A 16677-nucleotide genomic window follows, 5' to 3' on the forward strand; every position below is an offset into this window, starting at 1 on the left:
CCCGACAATATCTCATGTCCGGACGGGCCTTCCGCAATCAGATGGCAACCAGGTACATGTTGTTTTTTTCTACTGCTATTTTTCCCTCAAACCCACACCGACGCAGGCGCAAACACGGACAGATGCAACGATAACGATTCGTCTTATTAATACGCTAAATGTTTACGGGGATTAAATGGTTACGGTTACGACTGTGATCTGATCGCAGTACAAACTGGGTTTGCGGGGTGAGCTCCGGATGGATTTTGACCGCTTTTAGCACATGTGAAACCGCGTGAAATGAATGTCGGCAAATTCTACGAAGGCGAAGGAGATAAAACATTCAAAACCAGAAGGCAGGTAACCTAATATCCAATGCACGAGGAGGTCCATTTCGAAGCTGCACGATAATCAAACCTCGAGGAGGATGTTTGGACGAGAAAACGAGAGATACATGATGAATTTAGTGTGATATCTCTCTAAATGAACTTTTATGAGAAAAACGATGTTTTCTTATTTTAAGGCCATCGTCCAAGTACCATGCGTGCGGGTGGTTTTAGGAAATTTTAGATGGAAAATTTGAAAAAATTGTCAAAACCAAAAACAAGCAAATCTTTGAAAAACTTTTATCTATCTGCAGGGTGAAAATGGCTGGAAAATTCGGAGGATTTTCCGATTGTTATCAAAAAGAGCTAAAAAAATTGGTGATTTGTGATCTTTCACAATTGTTTGGTAAAATAATGCGATGATGTGATTTTTTTTTCAAATAAACCTTATGCTGGCTACAAGGATAACATTCGGACACATTTTTGTTAAAGCTTTTTATGGCAAATAAACGAATTTCTTATAACCGATTTCGTTGTATTTTGACGATTTGAAAGTGCTAAATGAAATACAAATTATTTTGCGACGATGTGCATATGCTTCAGTTCATTGAAAAATGTATCTTATTCTGTGGATAACTTAGAAAACTTTACAAACCTTACATTATTCATTATAAATTTGAATCAAAACTTCTTTCAATCAATTTTAATGATTATTATCATGCTCTATGACTATGTTTCTTAAACTTTTTATATTGCAGAATACAGGTTGAGAATAGTTTCTCTATTATAAACAACTTTTTCCTTTCTTCCATTTTCGGTAATAATATACAAAACCGATAGTTTTCCGACACACGTACATACAATATACAATTGACGAATTTTTCGCCAATTAGAACAAATGTTGGCAGCACCCACTCAGACTTTATCACAAAAAGCCACTGCGCATCTCTATTTTCTTCAAATAGTTATAGTGGAAAAACGACATATCCTACAAAAAAGTAGTGTACTAGTAATTTTCACAAAATCAGTCAAATTTTATAAAAAAAAAATGCTAATAAAAATCGTTATCGAGTCCTACACTGAGGAAAATTGACTTTAAAAATTTAAAATCGATTTACAGAAAACATTTTTGATTTCGATAAAATTTTGTCTCAGTTTGCCTAATAACTTTTTGTAGGATTTGTCATTCTTCGACTTTATTTTTTGGCAAAAAAAATTGGTAAAATAAAAGTCTAACACTTTTCAAATCAGAGTTCAGATCAATTCTGGATGAACAAAGTAAGCAAAGTGGCTTTTTGTGATAAAGTCTATAAGTCAATGAAATTTCACTCAAATGGGTGCTGCCAAGTCCGAACACGATTTAGTGCGAAAATCGTTTATTCGAATCCTACACTGAAAAAAAAGACCTTCAAAATTTATAGTCGATTTATAAAAAACACCATTTGCCTTTTCAATGGAATTTTATCCCAAGATAGGGAGAGCCAAGTGTCATATACCATTCAACTCGAGCTGAGCAATATCTGTGTGTGTGTGTGTGTGTGTGTGTGTGTGTGTGTGTGTGTGTGTGTGTGTGTGTGTGTGTCTTACGGTCCCATACGAAATTTCTTAATTTCATCCGGATCAGACTCCCGGTTCCGGAGTTATAGGGTAAAGTGTGTTCAATATTGTACACCGTAACTTAAACCGACGAAACAAAAACCGTTAAAAATTTTCTAAACTGGACTCAAAACCGTTACACCGAAACCTCCATTTACGAACTCAACGGGGTTTCGTAAAAAGAAGTAGTTCTTAAACAAAGTTTATGTTATTTGGAATTTACTTCGCAAAAAAAGTTTTGTGTTATTATTGTAGAAACCGCGCATCATATGGTTATTTTCGGAACGGATGTGAAGAGTAAGTGCAAGAAAATGATGTTTGGGCTCGTTTCAAAATCCAAGATGGCGCCTTCCGGTTTATTGAGATTGCTTAAAACCCCTAACAATATGGGTATCTTCGGAAGGGAATTGATGAGTAGATGTCGGAAAACGATGTTTGAGGTAGTTTTGAAATTCAAGATGGCGACTTCCGGTTTGTTGACCCTTGCAATATGGATATTTTCGGAACGGGATTGTTGAGTAGATGTCAGAAAACGATGTTTGAGGAGGTTCTGAAATCCAGTATTGCGACTTCCGGTTTGTTGATATTCCTTGAAAAGGCTTGCAATATAGATATTTGTCAGAAAACGATGTTTGAGGTGGTTCTGGAATCCAATATGGCGACTTCCGGTTTCTTAATATTACTTGAAAACCCTTACATAATGAATATTTTCTGAACGGGATTGAAGAGTAGATGTCAGAAAACAATGTTTGAGGTGGTTCTTAAATCCAAGATGGCGACTTCCGGTTTGTTGATATTCCTTGAACTCCCTTACAAGATGGGTACTTTCGGAAAGAGATTGAAAAGTAGACTTTGGAAAATGACATTTGAGGTGGTTTTGGAATGCAAAACAGTGACTTCCAGTTTATTAGTATTTTTTGGAAGTTTTTGCTATTTTCCTTGAACTTGGTATTCCTTTGAAACACTATACCGGAAGTCACCTCATTGAATTTTGAAACGAGGTCAAACATCGTTTTTTTGGTATCCAATATGTTTCGGAATTTTTTATGTTTTAAGGGTTTATAAGGCATATCTATAAACCGGAGGATGTTATATTGGAATTAGTTTCGCGACATCTGTTTATTAAATACTTTCCAAAAATACCCATAATGTTAAGGTTTATAAGGAATATCGATAAACCGGAAGTCGCCATCTTGGATTTCAGAACCACATCAAACATCATTTTCTGACTCATCAATTCCGTTCCGAAAATATCCATATTGTAAGGGTTTTCGAGGAATATCAATCAACCGGAAGTCGCCATCTTGGATTTCCAAAATACCTCAAACAAGGGGTGGAAATAAGCAAAGTTTTTGATTCACAGTAAATAAAAATAATTAGTATTTTTATTTCATATCACATATTTATTGTAGAATTTATAAATGTCTTCATCGTTATCAGTATTGCTAAATTACGGAATCAACATTTCAACAAAGTTCGGTTCGTTTTAATGCTACTCTCATTAAACAGGTTTGAAGTTCAAATGACTGCCACTTACAGTTCCTGTAATGTAGTGGTATAAGTGTCGTTAACGTCAAAACTGATTACCGCTCAATTTTTTCGGATATGGACTATCCGATATCAATAATTTTAGGCTCGTTAAGTGAGCTTATTTCGTCGGTCGCATCGAAATTCCATGTTTCGTGATGTATTTGAAATTTGTTCAACAAAACCGTCGTGGTGGAGTAATATCATCAATAAAAACAGCTAATAATATTAACATACATGCTGCGATGAATAATAACTATAACTATAATAATAATATGTCAAAGTGTGCTATGGAGTTGATTAATATTACCCTACTTAGCTTGAATATCAGAGACAGAAGTAACAGGAGTGCAGGATTTGACTACGCCAATTCAAACGCACCATTGAAACGCTGCGCTCCAGTTACCTCTTTGAATCAAATTCGTGTCAAATAGCGTTTTATTGGGTTTAATCTAGATTGTGCATGAGCATAATCATCAGCATTAACCAGCTGGAGATAAAACAAAGTCTTTTGTCGCTAAAATCACTATTTGGTGAGAAATATTTTTTATTAGTTTTGCATTGCGTGTTGATATTGAGCAGCGAAAGCTGTAAAATTTACATTATCAATTGGATTACGATCCAATCTGATTATTTTCATAAAACCTTTATCTAGCATTCATTTTCTTTCATCTAGTATTCACTTTATTGCAATTAAACAACAGGTTGCGAAATAGAATGCGGTTTGTATCAAAGGAGAACATGTGGTTTTTTTGTTTCAATAATAGAGGTTATATAACCACAAGGTCATTCGCGTTTTTGGGCCAGAAAAGCTTTCTGACCTTTTCTGAAACTTCGTAAACCGTGCCGTAACGAAACCGGCATTTTTTCAACTCTGGTGATAAAGACTGTTAAACGAGCATTCCTGAAAGTTACAAATTGACAATTTTCCCCAATTTGAGCACCCTCATGCATATTAATAGACAAAAATTATTGATGTAGAAACTCCTAAGCTTCCCAAAGATGCTAAATTTGCAATTTTCCTGTCTGATTGACACGCGTTGTCCTTAGTTAAAAATCACTGTAGGATTACTGTTGTCACTAAGTTTTACGCCCCCCCCATTGGGATCAACGATTTTAGATGTAAAGCTATCGGCACTAATGTCTGATTTTGCTCGTATGTGATTCTCTTCCAAAATGCACGAAGCTGATTGAATCGTCCAGTACTTTGATCTTACAGGAATCAGTGATAATAATAGTTCAAAATCACCACAGATTAGTATTGATTTTGATCGATGTGATTCAAAGATCACTGATCAACTGATCTTAAAAAAATTAGATCAGTAGTGATCTTTATTGGAAAATATCACAATTCGATAATATATGCCTATTAAAATATTTTTCGGAATTAAAATTCAGAAAAGTGTCAAAAATTACTTCAATGATCGGTATTTTCAGGTTTGAAAGGTAGATTAATATAATTAAAATTACTAACGTGATTACTATATTTAATTCTAGATCATATTTGAATGATTTTTATATACCACGCAATGAATTTTAAATAAATTTCAAGGTGGTGTTGAGCAAGATCACATCAGGATTTACAAGAAGTAGATAAAAAAAAACTTTAGAATGATTGAATAATTACGGATATTTTTCCTAGCCTTTGAAAATCTAATTATTATTGGGCTTGTTTCCACCTCTGCCTCAAACATCATTTTCCGGAATCTACTCTTTAAACCCGTTCCAAAAATACCCATATTGTGGTAGTTTCCATGGAGTAGAAAAACGCTTTTGATGTATGCCAAAACCTCTTTGTACGAAGTAGGTTCGTAAAAAAAGTTTACGTTATTTGGGATTTGGTTCGTAAAAAGAATTACGTAAAAAGAGGTAACGTATAAATAGTGTTCGTAAACGGAGGTTTGGGTGTACTCCCAATCTTAGGGTCAAATGAAAGGTCTTATGATTCTACCAAAAAATACTGCATATTTTCGGATACAACAAAAATTTAAATCGTCTTCAGAGTACGATGGAAAAATCGTATAAAATCTTCAAAATTTGAATAAAAACTAGTAAAATTTGTACGTCATGTTGGTGGTCGTACGAACCGACTTCGATTATAGCGGTTTCCAGTACTGGAAGTACGTATAATAACGAACCCACTTCGTTTTCTTAAGGATGACCTACGCGAGCAAAGCACTGTTTCATTCTGTATGTTAATGCACAAACAATCCCTTGGTTTCTTTCAAAAATCGAAGAAAAACATTCTGAAAAGAATAAGAGGGAGGTTTTAGCGTAATGGGTAAGTCGATGACTTTCACACTGCCCACCTGGGTTTGAATCCCAACCCCGCACATAGGGTCAGAATGTTTTTCTGGCCTGGAGAGGTAAATGATCTTAAGATTGAAACCTCTATAATCGGAAAAAAAAATTTTTGGATAGAATTACCTTAACTGTGGTTAAAAAAGTTTGGCCCTTATCAAAAAGGCATTCTAGATCAATTTTCGAGAAACAAAGTATGCAAAGCGGCTTTTTTTGGCAAAATCTACAGTGTATTAAAGTACAATCCTTCCGGTTATTTGTGAAATATAATTTCATTCAAATGGCTACCTCGGCTGGCCTTGCAGTACGATCGGTCCAGTTTTTTAGTACATTTTAGATTGTATGCCTTATTTCAGCTATGGCTGCACGAATGTTATCCTTCAAGGCAGGGGTAGAAATGAACAAATTTTATGATTCACAGTAAATTAAAATATTCAGTATTATCTTCTCATATCACATATTTATTGTAGATATTATAATGAATCTTGGAACGAATGATTTTTGATAAGATAAATTTTTGTTTTACTTAGAGTTTGAAAATGTCTTCATCGTTTTACTTAGAGTTTGAAAATGTCTTCAGTTAATAATATAAACATACATGATGCGATGAATAGTAATTATAATGATAAAAGAAACATGTCCAATCACAAGGTGTGCTACGCAGCTGATTACCTATTTAGCTTGAATATCACACACAGAAGTAACAGGAGTGCAGGATTATACTGCACCAATTCAAACGCACCATTCAAATGCTGCACTCCTGTTACTTCTATAAATCAAATCCATGTCAAATAGCGTTTTCCTTGGATTCTAAATAGTGCATGAACATCATCATCAGCATCAACCAGCTGGAAATAAAACAAAGTCCTTTGTCGCGGTACATATATTCATTTCTGTCGCGGTACATATATGCGCGAACGAGTTTTTGTAAGTTCTTAGCCTGCGCATGGTTGTCTTCTGAGAATGAGAACAAATTTGTCTCATCGCAATAAAAAGAGCGCGTATGCATAAGGTCTGCTGCTACTCTGTGTTCCCAAAATTTTAGAAATAATCGCAAATATTGTTACCCAATTTCTTAATTCATGCTTCGGTTTTTTGATTCACAATCGGAAATCTTGATTCATATTTTCGTGCGCAAAATGGGCTTATTGCTACCTCTGCTTCAAGGCTTGAATTGTCTCTGGCTTGTCCACATAACACTTATCTTTGACAGCCCCCCAAAGACAATAGTCTAACTGCTCCGAGGCGGCCAAACGACATCCGAATTTCGACTGATAATTCGATCTTCGAAGACTGTGTGCAGAAGATCGACCGTAGCGTTGGCTGTGTGGCACGGAGTGCCGCCTTGTTGGAACCAAATGGTGTCCAAGTCTTGCTTAAGTAGCGGGAAGAACCAATCGCCATTGACCGTGGCGGCGGCTCCTGTCTCATTTTCGAAGAAAAATGGCCCAATGATGCCGCCAGACAAAATTCGCACCAAACCGTCACTCTCCGAGGATGCATCGGCTTCTCCATGATAACATGCGGGTTTTCCGTCCCCCAGATGCTTTGCTTATTAACATACCCGCCGAGATGAAAATGTGCCTCATCCGAGAAGAAGATTTTTTGGCAAAAATCGGCGTCTTTTTCAAGCTGGTTTTCAAAGTAAAAGTGCACTATTTTCACGCGTTCCTCAAGCGTATACACAACCGTTTTCGTTCAGCGAAAGGAAAACACTAAGTTTCTGTCGAATCAGAAGTGACATTAAGGTTACCAATGTCGAAATAACCGCTAGTTCAAAAAAAAATGTTCGATGGCGGACCCTGTACATGTCCAGAAAGTTTCAATTAAATCTGAGAGAGTGTTGCCAACTGCGAATACGAATTACTTTGAAATTGACGCGAAATTCGTCAATTGTTCATCTCAGTTCATAAATATAATTCTGGAATTCTGGAATTGAGCCAATTTTCAGAATCCAGATTAAGAATTGCATTCCGGTCTGCCGGTTCTGAATTCTGAACCTGGATTCTGGTAATGAATTTTGAGACTGTGTTTGGGAATAAAACTGAATTCAGGAAATAAATTCTGAAACTATTACTAAAATTGGGGGAAAATAAACATCTGTACTAACATTTTTCAGAGATGGCGTGATCGAAACTTAGAAACTTAAAGCTTTTGAATTTGACCTGAATCCGAATTCTGGTTCCGGAACTATAGGATGATTAGTGTAAAAGTTTCAATTTCAAAATACTTACTCACTTTTTTCAGAGATGGCGTAATCGACTTCTACAAACTTTAATTTAAATGATGATGATGATTCTATATAAAACTTCTTAACTTCATCTGGATCCGACTTTCGGCCTCGGAATTATAGGGTGAAGTGTGATAAAAAATTTTTTACATCACTTAAACATGCCCAACAAAAACCTTTGAAAAATTCAAAACTGGTCAATTTTGGCTATCCTGGTTCCCGGTTTTCGATCTCGAAGCTACTGCAAATAGTAGTCATATTTTCCCAAATGGATCTCACTCACTTATCTAAGCGATGGTTTGAGTGATTTTCACAAACTTGAGCTTAAATGAAGGGTCTCACGGTCCCACATGGTATCCCTAAATTTCATCTGGATCCGACTTTCGGTTCCGGATTTATAGTGTAAAGTGTGAAAAATGTTATACTATCACTAAAGAGGCGAAACAGAAAACGTAAAACAATTTCTAAATCGTCTTCAACACTACTCCAATCGGTAGTCATTATCAGTAGACGGCCAACTTCGTTTCTCTTGTTTTTCTCCCTGTTGTTGCTGCTTCATTCGTTTCTCGGATTTTTCCCTTTGTTTTTGTTTCTGAGCATCTACATTCTACTTTTCATAGGGCTTCTGCGTTTGTTTTCTTTCGTTTTTATTTTGTCTTGTTTTTTGTTTTTCTTTTCTACGAATCTTGTCGAACTCTGTGTCAGGTGTTAAAATTGATGTTTCGTAGGTCAAATATATACGAAAGTTAATTCATGGTAGAACCAAAAAATTTGCATACAAATGCAAAGCCGGAACACGAAAAGTAAGACGTCGCTATATTTATTAAAAATTCCAATTTTCCCAAAGTTTGTAAAAACTGCAAACAGTTTTCGGATTTATATGGAATGATACATGTTCGATTTAAAATTATACTAATTTTTTGACATTCAACACCCTTAGTTTTTCATGCAAACTCGGTATTTTTTCGTTCAAATTCAAGTTCCTTAATATCCTCCACCTCGGGTGATTTGAGGTTAAAAATAGTAATTTTGTCTTCCTGCGAAAAAATACCTCACACACAGTTATTTATCGCGCGCTTGCTGCTTTTCAATGCAGATCGTTTAGACTCAATAGACTTTGCGATAATAAACAGGGCTAAAGAGCTTCTGTTCTGCATCGGAAACGCTACTGGAAGGGCTTTTCCAGGGGCGTCAGTGAAACAACATAAAAAAGTTGTATAAAAATTCAATTATAGTTCAACACTTCAAATAAACCGCAAAAAAATTGTGCCTTTCGATATCACATTAGACTAAGAAGCCCGAATCATGCGTCCACCCTGATTCTACCGGATTGTCGGGTGCTGAAAGAAGAATTTACATTTTCGCGCTCCGAAAACTACAAAGTATCTTTCCGGTCCGGATGGCTGTCCCAAGGTAACGATGACCAGCCGACGAAGAAAAGGCTATATTTTCAGCTGCAATGAATACTGATCACTTTTAAATTGATCCTAATGGGAGTGGACCCACACATCGGCCCCGAGAAATGAAGGACGATAAAATAAAAAAAACCGCCATTGACTGACGAGTGCGAAATAAAAAGTGTCCTACAAAGTTGCAACACGTGAAACTGAAATTGATGCCCAAAAATGCCTCAAGCATCAAGCTTGCAAATATGGATATACGATAATGTTTAATTAAAAGATAATTTTCAGATAATGACAGGTGGACTGGTGCCCTCTCCAGTATTATGTTTCCGAAGAGACAACATAAAAGCCAGACCGACCGGTTGGATTGCAGTTGAAAATTGAAATGGGGTTTTTCGCACCTTCCAAAAATTACTGATGATGCAAATTTCATTGATATTGTTATTGGCAATTATCGAAAAAATTTCGAGGATTCTCAATTATTGAGAGCAGCTCGGACTGCATTGGAAAGTACAGGCATGAATCAAATCGTCCTCTCGAGTCCGGACCATTAATTGATTGAATTTCAAGTTGACTCGAAAGCGCTCTTATACCAAAACGTTACAACAACGAAAAAATAAAATAAAATAAAAACGAATCGCACCAGAACCCATTATGAATGTTATCAAATCCATTGTTTGACAGTGAAATCGAAATATTTTCCGTTCAATTAATGTTCTGCTGGGGCTTTTCGGACCGTGCGATTCTGGCGGCCGGTGACACAAATCCTTTGGACGGAGCGGTGGCCGAGATAAGTTTGTCCGAAAAAAAAATGGAGCAAGTAACAAGACTGACGTGTTCGATCGAACGGACAGCAGCAGACCGACCGACCGATGCCCTGGGGTTTGCTGCAGCAGTCGGCAACTTTTCAAATAGATTGCGAATAAAAAGCATCTCGACACCGGTACGCCTACATGTGGTGTGCTGAACCTTTTGCTGAACTGTTGAGACCCCGCCGCCGATGAAGGGGTGTCGAAATGTTCGACATGCATTTCGGCTTAAAACTTACGCATTAGTGTTATCGCTCATAAAGCTTTCAGCGTATCTGCGGTGGGACTTTTCATTATGGGCACTTCGGGCGACGGTCGTCCAAATTTGGAATGAGTGAAGCAACTGCCACAGGGGCGAAAAAAAAAAAGAAAACAACGTGGAAATCCGATTGCATATATGGCTCTCGGATTCAGAGGGTTGTATCTGCTTTGCTTCATTAAAAGCATTTTTACAGGACCTTTAATCCCTGCATGATTGGCATTCTGATCGCACCTGGAGCATGCTAATGGCGGGTTACGGTACACTTTACACACTTTGAAATGCGTCTTCCGAGTGACGCGCCGTTACCCAACTCGTCAGGTGGACAGCCGAAGAACGATAAAAAAACGGTGACGTTTTTATGCATCGACAAATTGTACCAGTTCGAAAGTAAGCTCATCAATCATATGGATTTTATTCTGACTCACATGGCTAAGACTAGTGTCGCTAGTCTGTTGTCTGAAATTAATAAAACTCGTTTGTCGTCGTATACTTAGTCACTCCCAACAATTCCGACCACCATAGAACTAGATATGAACGGATTAATGTAAGACAAACCCGTTCAAGTATCCTTCCGTTCAAAACCGCAGTAAAATCTTACAGTGCGCAAAACTTAGTCTCCGGTGATCGGAATCTGGAATCAGTGACAACATCAGTGACGTCTGAGTTGGACAAGCCTTTCAGAATTGTCGATAGCCACTAAATTGGATGTTATAATTTCTCCCATGTAACTCGTAGTTTGCAGTGAAATGGAAAAAAACGGATGGCTAATGCCACATACAAAACTGGATGCGGCGTGAATACAAATAAAACTGTCATGCTTTTTTCATACTTCCGTATATCCATAATTGTTCGTGCTAGTTGATTGATTTTGTGAATTTTGTAACTGCTACTACTTCGCTTCCAGAATTGTAAGTTCTAGAACTGAATCCTGGAACTGAATGACCGAACTGAATACAGTTCCAAAATCTAGGACCAGAATACAAGTTCCGAATTTAGTTCCCGCGTGCAGGTTCTGAATTCTGGAAATGAATTCTGAAAATTAATTTAGAAATCAAATTCTAAAACTCAAGAAGTAAATTCGGATTAAGATAAGAGTGACAGTATGAAGGTTTGGAGTTTAGATCTAACATTTAGTTCGAGAATCTAGTTCTAAAATTAATATCCTGAAATTTTCACCAGTACTCTGAAATTGAAATCCTAAATCAGAATTCTGGATTCATGTACCGAACATAACATAACGTTTAAGTCTTGTTCAGACGTAGAGTCGTATTATTTTAATATTACCCACCGTCAATCTTCCCATAAACATCGGCACGTTTGTGCCTGTGCACGAAATTCAACCTCAAACCTACAGCGAGCCGATGTTCAAGTTCATCCCTTGCACCGTACACGAACGAACACATTACGAACATGTACGTGCACGTACATCGTGTTGTACATCGGGAACATGCAAGGTACGGTTGAACCAGCGCACAGTGATGCCAAGATAGCAGAAATCCAAAAAATTAATTTATGTTTTTCCTGCACTGTATTATGTTTTTTAATTCTCCGATAAGTGAAGGATTACAGTTTAAAGTATAAAAATTTTTGAATAAGAAATAATCTCTCCATATCCTCTCAAAGATAGGGTATTGTTAACTTTCTTTTCATCCTTCCATACAAAATATATGGCGCAATAACGATGTTTTGCGATTAGAGTTCTATATAGGTAGTAAAGGGCAGCCACTGTTCAATAGTATTTGATTTTATAGCATTTTTTCTCTACTTTTCAGAAAACACTATGCGATCCTGCACATTTCTGCACCTTAAAGGTTATTTTCAATAGTTTGCGGGGTCGACAATAAAAATCACAGAAACAAGGACCAGACTTTTGCAACTGAAGTCGGTGTCAGGAAAATTTTTAAAATAAATGGCTTTATGATAAATAAAATCAGAATATTTATAACATACATAACATAAAACACCTATATAAATGTCGTTATATAAATCTATTTATAATATATTAGGCGTTGGAATAAACTATTAAAGTTTCATGATTTTAGTGAGAGTATCATTGCAGTACCGTTTTTCAAAGTATAGTCCATCGTTATATACCACCACTAAGACTCGGATACCACGTTTGAAAAATTCCTTTTCCACAGATTCGACAATTTTTGGTGGTGTCGTAGTATTTGAAGCTAACCTGACAAGTTATGCGCAATGGATTGGAGCAAATGGCAACCGTATGGAACAATGTCAGGTAAAAAATGGCGGCTTGGGCAGAACTTTTTATTGCAGCGATTATTAAAATAAGCTTTTACAACTTTTGAAGCATGGAGTCTTGCATTGTCATGAAGCAAAAATACTATGCTATGAAGATCTTCATATTGCGTCCGCTTTTCATGTAATGCTCTGTGCAAACGCATTTGAGTAGCTCATAATAAATAGCGCCCAGTTGATCCCACCACACGCACTTTTTATGTTTTCCGGAACTTTCTTGTAGTCCATATAAAAATTCCCAAATTCGAACCACGAAAACCACTTTATGCATGTTTGTTCAGCGTAATTTTTTCGTCATTTTTATTCTACATAGTTCAATAAGACACTTTAACATAATAAAAATTCACTATTATTAGTAAAGCGGTAGTATTCAAAGAAATTTTATTTTGTATCAGATGTACAACTTTGCTTCCGCCGTTTTTTTTTTTCAAGAATTAAAAGCTTTATTGCGAAAAAGTTCTTACATATGTATTATTCAAAGTATTGTCCGTCGCTAGCGACAACTTTCTCCCATCTTTCCGGCAATTTTCGGATCCCGGCTCGAAAAAAGGAGTCCTCTTTTGACGCTATCCATGAAGCAATCCATTTTTCCAACTCTTCGAAGGATTGAAATTGTTGATATGCCAGGCCGTGTGCCATCGAACGGAATAGGTGGAAGTCAGAAGGGGCGACATCTGAGGAATACGGCGGTTGAGGCAAGACTTTCCATTTCAGCGTTTCCAGGTACTTTTTGACCACATTTGCGACGTGAGGCCGAACATTGTCGTGTTGGAGGATGACTTTGCCATGTCGCTCTTGATACTGTGGCCGCTTTTCTTTTAGCGCGCGACTAAGGCGCATCAACTGCGTTCGGTAGCGATCTCCTGTAATGGTTTCACCCGGTTTTAAGAGCTCTTCATCAAGCAATGCTGAATCATCTTTGAAGGTTTCTTCTCTTCCAGCACCATGTTTGTCTTCGACATCGAAATCACCATTTTTAAAACGTTGAAACCACTCCCGACACGTTGTTTTATTCAGAGTAGCATCACCGTAAGTTTCTGAGAGAATTCGATGCGCTTCAGCTGCATTTTTTTCGACTTGTAACAGAAAAGTAAAACTTCCCGCAACTGGCGAGAATTTGGCACATAAACAGACATTTTCGAGCGTGAATAATACGAAAACAAAAACAACTGTCACTGAAACGGCGATGACAATTCGTTAGGCACTGTACACACTCACTTTAAAGGCATGATCATCTATGTATTTTGAACAGCCTCAGCCAGTACAGCCACCTATCGGAAAACGGCGGAAGTAACAGTTCGGCTGAAAAGTTCGTATCGTTTAATAGAAACACACATTTTTTTGCCAAAATTCGTTTATTCAACATAATTGCCATCAGAGGCGATACAGCGATTATAGCGATCTTCCAACTTTTCGATACCATTTTTGTAGTACGATTTGTCCTTTGCCTCAAAATAGGCCTCAGTTTCAGCGATTACCTCTTCATTGCTTCTAAATTTTTTACCAGCGAGCATTCTCTTGAGGTCTGAGAACAGGAAAAAATCACTGGGGGCCAAATCTGGAGAATACGGTGGATGAGGGAGCAATTCGAAGCCCAATTCGTTCAATTTCAGCATGGTTTTCATCGACTTGTGACACGGTGCATTGTCTTGATGAAACAAAACTTTTGTCTTCTTCAAATGAGGCCGTTTTTTTTTTAAATTTCGTTCTTCAAACGCTCTAATAACGCTATATAATAGTCACTGTTGATTGTTTTTCCCTTTTCAAGGTAGTCGATGAAAATTATACCATGCGAATCCCAAAATACAGACGCCATAACCTTACCGGCCGATTGTTGAGTCTTTCCACGCTTTGGGTTCGGTTCATCGCGTGCAGTCCACTCAGCTGACTGTCGATTGGACTCCGGAGTGAAGTGATGGAGCCATGTTTCGTCCATTGTTATATATCGACGAAAAAAATCGGTTCTATTTCGATATAACAGCTCCAAACTCTGCTCAGAATCATCAATTCGTTGTTGTTTTTGATCGATTGTGAGCTCACGCGGCACCCATTTTGCACAAAGCTTTCTCATATCCAAATATTCGTGAATAATATGTCCAACAGGTTCCTTTATATCTTTAGGGTGTCAGCTATCTCGATCAACTTCACGTTACGGTCATTGAAAATCATTTTGTGCATTTTTTTCACGTTTTCATCGGTAACAGCCTCTTTTGGACGTCCACTGCGTTCATCGTCTTCGGTGCTCATATGACCAGTACGAAATTTTGCAAACCACTTACGAATTGTTGCTTCGCCCGGTGCAGAGTCTGGATCATCACTCATCAAGCCATTTTTTGGTATCGGCGGCACTTTTTTTCATCAAAAAGTAGTGTTTCATCAACACACGAAATTCCTTTTTTTCCATTTTTTTCACAATAACAAAAGTAGCTTCACCCAGAATGCAATATCTCACAAACTAATAATCAGACAGCTGTCAAATTTATACACGTATCTATTGAAGGTTGGTACTAACTGAAAATGGTATGGATTTAATTCTAGTGGCGCCCTCTCATAGAAACGATACGAACTTTTCAGCCGATCTGTTAAAGTTGTACACCTGACACTTGTGTTTTTGTTCTTTCATAAAATCGAAAATCTTAAAAAATGCCAAATGCAGAGCATTTTCCAAAAATTTATATTTTTGTTACATCAGTTGTATGTTACAACATATCAGAAAATGAAAATATTAAGATAAGCACTTCTGGAGAAAATTGATGTTTTCAAGATATAAGGAAAAGTTTTTTTTCTCTGTGTATACATTTTCCACACAGGTTTAATCATCATTTGAAACATTAGTTAAAGCTCCTACTCAATCACGAAATAAATAAAAATACATAAGTTAATTTATTTAAAAAAAGTCGTCATTTTCCGGTCCATAGCGAACGGTACATCATGTCACTTTTAGGTGGATCGAATATTTTTTCATAAATTATCAAGACGGAAATATATTCAGCGACTTCAAATTATTCATAAAAAATCATCCAGCTGTCGTTTATCGACGTATTTTTGGATTTTGCCAACTTTTGTATGGAGAGGCATCACTGTGCAGCGATAGAGGAAAGGCAGAACAACGCAAAATCAAAACAAGTACGGTAGATTTCAGTGTGACAGATGGGTTAGTATAATAGTGCAGTGTTGCTCTTTATTTACACTTATTTATCAAAGAAAGAAATGAAAACTTTTTTTTACTTTTTGTTGCCTTTTTTACCTTTCTCATATAGAAAGTCAGTTATCACAGTGATGACTTTTGAACGGAGGCCCTTTGAGTGCCATATACCATTCGACTCAGTTCGTCGAGATCACAAAATATATGCGTGTATGTGACATATAACGTTACTCGATTTTCTCAGAGATAGCTGAACCGATTTCCCAAACTCAGATTCAAATAAAAGGTCTTATGGTCCCATAGATCGTTATTTATCGGTTGTACCCAAAAAATGAAAAAAAAATGTCACTCACTTTTCTCAAATTGTATTGAATGGCGAACATGGTAACTTGTGCGTCTTTAGTGCTGAGTCAAATTGTGATAAATTTTGTGTGAAATAGGTGGCTTTTTGCGAAAATTTTTTCGGCTAAGCAAGTGACTAATTGTGCTTTAAACAGATAAGTAGAAAGTGTTTTGTAAATACTTCTATTTTGTGCTGTAAATTGTGTCAGTAATCGCCGTGCGGCGGTCGCTCAAACAAAGCGGCGTCGTACCGTGGTATATTGAATGCATTGTCTATTGTTTTTGCATGGTTCACTTTGCTTTAATTTCTCCCCCAGCTGTGTGTCGGGCCGGTTTGGTTTGTGCATGAATGATGGGTGAATGTGTGAAGTGTAAGGAAAAAATAACCATATCAGATATTAGAATAACATGTTCAGTTTGTGAGAATGGCTATCACCAGCGCTGTACTGGGCTTACGAGAGCCATGGCCGGTTGGGTTTCAGATACACCGGCGCTTTT

The sequence above is a fragment of the Malaya genurostris genome, chromosome 3 (genome assembly GCF_030247185.1).
Source record: "Malaya genurostris strain Urasoe2022 chromosome 3, Malgen_1.1, whole genome shotgun sequence".
NCBI classification, from domain to species: domain Eukaryota; kingdom Metazoa; phylum Arthropoda; class Insecta; order Diptera; family Culicidae; genus Malaya; species Malaya genurostris.